We start from the raw sequence: 6,000 nt of genomic DNA, 5'->3' as shown, positions 1-6,000 counted from the left end.
GAGAAAAAGGAAATAATCCTCAGTAGCACATCCAGAACATAGCTGGGGGGAGGGGGAAGTGGGTTATAGTGCAAATAGAGCCTATGCCTTTATGAGTCTGTTTCGATAAAAGGATTCTCATTTACAGAAAGGCACAGGAATATCTAGTGAAAGGTCATTGTCTCCTTTAGTTCAGATTTATAAAGTACCTGCCACACTTCAGTGAACTTTACTGTAGTGAGCAGGTAAAAATGGAAAAATTCTTAGCATGCATGATTAAATAAAAGGAAACCCTTCACTACCATAGCTTTTTCAACATGGTTAGAAATCAGTAATTCGCACCTGACACTTATTTCTATCATCATGACAACCTTGAGCAAAGGATAACTGATGGTGTTCATTTCTACTGCTGGACATGTAATCAGGGGGGTGAGTTTTTTTTCCTCTCATTATTCTGAACGGAGAATTTGAATGTGTGTTTCCATTTATATCTGCTAAGTACCATTTCACAGAGGCCTTTCCCCCCACTTTCTGATTCACCCACATCAAACTAAAAATACAATCAAAGCTGTTCTTTTAAAGCCCGCCATGAATCCTAACTCCATCCCACTGCCATTACTCTTTAACTCCTATAATTATACTCTTCCACTGCCCTCTGACTCTCTAAGGACTCAGGGCAGGCTGGCGTGGAAATGAGCCTCATTAATTCCTGTCTCTGGAATGGAGTCTTGTAACTAAAGGTTGGCAGCTGTTTCTTACTGGTAACTGCAGGGAAGACTTTAGGGACCCAGATCTCTTTTGCAGTTTGGGGGATGCTACTGAAAAGAGGACAAGGATTGGTCGGATTGGCCAGTGGTGCATGTTGGTTTCAGTTCAATTAAGTAGATATTTATTCGGTGGCTGCCATATGCCTAGCACTGAGCTGTGCACAGGGGATAGAGAGATGAAAAACTGACTCATTCTTTGCACTAAAGATGTTAAGTATATCTGGAGATAAACTAGACCAAATCCTTTGGGTGCTTCCAAAAAATTCTCTAAACTGCCTCTACCCACCTATTATTAATAAAATGTGCTGGGGACATTAAATTAGTATATTCATTTGCATATTTCATCATGCATATCTAATCATATGTGGAGTTTCAGGTTCCACTTGCCCATACATAAAGACTTTAAGGAGAAGAGATTCTGCTGGGGTAGATACTCCATGCTGGGCTGCAGTTTGCCTGGGCTTTACTGAGAGCCAAGAGACTGGGATGGTGACCAGGTGACTGCAACTTAGTCAGGACTAACTAGAGTGACCTTTCTTTAGCAATATCAAAATAACTGAACTCATCATCTAATTAGCAAGAATAATAAATCATGGAGGCATCCCCTCCCTCACCACACCTCTGCTGAATTATTCCCCCCACACACTCATACAATCTAGAAATCATTCTCACTCCAAGGACAGTCCTTGAATTTTTCTTAAAATGGTCATGTGATCACATTTCCATGCTGCTTAACTGGGGAATTGACATCAGGTAGGGAAAATGCTAGCTACAGCCCTGAAATGTAACCTCTGTGTGACCTAAAAGATTATACCTAAGAATTATCATGGCCACTCTTCCTCAGATAAGAGACACACCAGTCAATGCTCACACCTTTCCTTATCAAGGTAGGACCATTCAGAGTGACTGTCCAATGGGAACACCCCATATTTGAGGTGGGGTGCAATACCAAATTTTATATGACCCAGAAATTGCTAAAATGTTCCATGTCAAGTTAAATGATTTTGAATTAATGTGACACTCTTTGAGCAGACAATATATTCATCCATACTGGAGGAAAGAAGGAGACAAAAGAAGAATGGAGTGGTGATAACTGACAATGGACGAAGAGGCAGGATTGCACAACCATTGTTTCCTCTGCCAAGGGGAATTGTATTTGACTGGAAATGGGCCCAAAGATGCTCATAGAAATTTGATGCCCAAGATACAGCAGATGATAAGAAAAGTGAATTTAGCTGTCGAGAATGAGTCCATCATACTAGGCTTCCCAAGCTACACCACAGGGGACAGATATGACTGACTGACAGAATGATGGAACCATGTTTGGTGATATTCTGAAACCCTGAAGGATGATATTTGCACCACAGCATCAGAGAAGGCCCAATATTGTCCCAAGTTTCCAAAAGGGGGATGGAAGGGCATCTGCCAAGTGTGCATCAGGGAATTACTTCCATTCTTGACTATGTTATATGAACAATGTTGCATGAAAATTGAGATAAAGAATCAGTAACAACAAATTGTCGATATAACTCCATCAGGAGGAGGACTTGCCAAGTCAATTGTGCTCCTGGGTTTGACAGGGTTCGTAGGATGGCAGATGATGGTGCCCTGCAGATAAACCTAGCTTTTCACCCAACTCTAGAAGACTTTCACACACAAAGAAAAATGGAGACCTGGGCTCCATGGTTGGACTTGAGCTCATGGAAGGGCCCCGTTTAGAGAATCATCTTCAAAGTTTCACATCACAGAACTGATTACTAAGTCAAGTGATCAAGGTGATGGCTCATGAGATGTTTTTGCTTCTCCTTTTGACATTTCAAAAACTCCAGAAATAGAAAATTAATTTCCAATGTATCCTCAGGATAGGGCACCAAGAATCTTGAGGAGACAGCTCTGTAATGGACTGCTAATGGAGAAGGCTGCTTCCTGAGCACTAATGTGCACATCCACCAGAGCCAGGGCTGGACCCACAGGCCTCTGTCTCACTCCCTTCTCCCATTGCCTTTGAAAACCAAAAGGCAGAGACTTGCTCTGGTTGAGCCAAAATCATGACAATGCTGTTATCTACGAAAGAGTTCAACCAGTAAAGTGAGAGGCAAAGGGAGCCAGAAAGCAGAGGGTAGTGAGAGGCAGAGTCAGAATTAAGGGGCAGAATACACTGGAAGACAGAGGGAATGGAGAGACAGGGAACCAGAGGATAGAGGAAACTCAGCCAAGATAACTTCTAGATGGATGTGTGATACTCCACTAAGCTCAAGGTTGAACTGGGGTGAGTTTTTTTCCCCCAATATGTCATTTGGGGAAAATATTAAGGCTGGTGAAAGTCACTGCCCAGTATGGGAGGAGGCAAACACAGCTTTGAGTTCCAACCCCTGAGACATTGCCATTCAAAGGTAGAGAGAGAGAAAATAAGATCTTAGGAAATATAAGGGAAAATAGAATGGAAGTATCAATGAATTCTGAAGGATAAAAGCTCAATTAAATATTTTAATCATAAGAAATATTCTAAGAGGTTAAATGTTAGTAACAAAAGGAAATATAGTGTCCAGATTATCTAAGAATATTGTCATCTATAAGTAAATCCTGTAAGAAAAAGACAACTTGAATTAACACTTAATGAGGCAGAGAAACCCATGAGTTTCCAAGAGGATAAGGAACCACACCAGGAGATTCCTGATTGGTTTAAAAGAGAAGAAAGAATTGTGTGAGCAAAAGTTATATCTCATGCTACAGAAAGAATGGGCAGGAAAAAGTTGATTCACAGCGGCAATTCTTATAAAAGAAACAAAAGCAAAAATGAGTAAGTGGGAATACAAACTCACAGAAGGAAAGGCTACTATAGAAGAAAAGAATCAAAAGTCAATAATGTTTATAGAACATGCAAACAAAGAATGTGACCTCAAAGAAAGCTATGCAGAGACAATTTATGAATTGTAGGTCTCCCAGAAGATGACAACAAAACAAAACAACATAGAAAATTATAATTCAACAAATAATAAAAGAAAATCATCCAGCACTTCTAAACACAGAAAAGTGTTCATCAAAGGAGTTCAGAAACCATTTCCAAAAAGTCCATTTCAGGGAATCACAGAATTTTAAATATAAAAGTGGCCAGATAAGCATGTATATAATGTCTACTATGTGACAGGAAATTTTCTTAGCTCTTTACAAATATTATCTCCTTGATTTTAACCTGAATCTTAAAAAAATAGGCACTTCCATAAGGTGTTTGTTTTTTTTTTATTGGAGGAGGGAAGGCAAGGCAAATGGGGTTGCGACTTGCCCAAGGTTACACAGCTAGTGTGTCAAGTGTCTGAGGCTGGATTTGAACTCAGGTCCTCCTGACTCCAGGGACAGTACGCCACCTAGCAGACCCTACATTGTATAGTGATTTCCTACAAGAATTATGGGACACTTGTCTATCCAGGAGCAATTTTAAAAGTCCCAAGATTTCCTAGAAAGGCTCCAAAACTCAGGATTAGAATGTGTTTTAACCAAACCCACGCAATTATCCAAAATGCTTCTTTCTTAAGGATGGAGAATAGATAAGTAGGATGAGATTGCTGACTCTTCACCTAGAGTCCTAGTTATTGCAGTTAATAACTTTGTTCCTCAATGATGGATCAGACCTACGCTAATCCACTAATTATCAAGCATTTATTATGCATCAAACACATGCCCAATACTGTCCTATGCACTGCGGATGGAATATGGACTAGACATTTCATTTGACTCATAAGATTCTCCCAAAAGAGAAAATTCCTCCTACCACTGCCAGCCAGTACTTTCTCCACAACCCAGAGGCTTAGAGAGTTGCCTTGGAGAGCACTGAGATGTTAAGTGACTTGCCCAGGGTCACACATACAGAATATATCAGATGCAGGACTTGAATACAGATCTTTCTGATCCCAAGGTCACCTCTCTAGTCATCTGTAGGCCATGGGGAAGCAGAATCCAAAATAAAGACCATCCCTGCCCTCAAGAGACCATGCCACACAGGAAAAGACATGGGTATCTATAAGTATCAACAGAATCAACTCAGGAAATTGAGGGGATACAGAAAGGTCTTCTAGAGGAGACAGACTTTGACCTGAGCTCTGGATGTGGACAGAGTGAACTCTAGGCATGGAGGACAACCAATGGGAAAGTGAAAGAGACAGTGCCCTGTCTGAGGGAGAGGAAGGCCAGTTTTACTTGAGAAAAGTGATATGGAATAAGGCAGAAGAGATAAGTGGGAGCCATGTTAAGAAGGCATTTTTCACCAGAAGGCAAGCTCCTTGAAAAATAGGATTAGTTTGTTTTTGAGTCCCCAGGATCTTGTACAAAGTTATGCATGCAGTAGGTTTTTAATAAGTGCTTGATCATTAGACTAAAGTAGAAAAATTTTACAGAAGCCCAAAGAAATAGCTAAGAAAAGCCATCTCCCACTGAAGACTGCAAGCATGAAAAAGGGCAAGCACCATCGATTGGGAAAAGATCAATGTCTACCCCAGGTCTGGTGTGACCAGCTGAGGTTCCTTCCCCTCAAGGTTTGGGACACCCAGCCCTACTCCTTCCTCAGAGACATGCCATAGCTCCAATTTAAGTAATTTTTAAAATGGGCTAACTTAGGGGCTGCTAGGTGGTGCAGTGAATAGAGTACCAGCCCTGGAGTCAGGAGGACCTGAGTTCAAATCTGGTCTCAGACAACACAAAAACTAGCCAAGTGACCTTGGGCAAGTCACTTAATCCCAATTGCTCTACCTCCCCCCCCCACCTCCAAAAAAGAAAAAAAAATGGCCTAACTTACCATAACATTTCCTAGCAGGATAAAAAGGCAAAAGAAGAAGAAGAAAACTTGAGGATTTCTTCAGCAGGGATAAACTGCATTGACAGCTCCCATCTTAGCTTTGTTATAGGTGTGAGCTCTATTTATTCATGCCCGCAGTGTTCAAGTGGGAAAATATCATTGTGAGATTCAAGTTAGAAAGTCAGCGATTCTACCATACCATAATGGAAATTTATTATAATCTGTTTTTATCTGTTCTTTCTCAAAGAATTCTCCAGCCCCTTAATCTGTACCCCATTCTGTGTTTGTTAACACAGTTGCCTGTCTTTCAATTATTTCTGCACAAGACTGCTGCCTAATGCAGAGTAATGAAAAGACAAAAAAGTCACCCACATTCTATTAGATTTCAGCTGAGTTAGACATTTTCAGGCAAAGCTTCCTTCCCAATTTCCCTTCTTTTGATTAACATACACACACGTGCATGTA

Source organism: Petaurus breviceps, unplaced genomic scaffold, assembly GCF_028583685.1.
Source record: "Petaurus breviceps papuanus isolate PSGF00001 unplaced genomic scaffold, PetGlider_PUasm1.0 218, whole genome shotgun sequence".
Classification (NCBI taxonomy): Eukaryota; Metazoa; Chordata; class Mammalia; order Diprotodontia; family Petauridae; genus Petaurus; species Petaurus breviceps.
Note: the sequence above shows the minus strand (reverse complement) of the source record.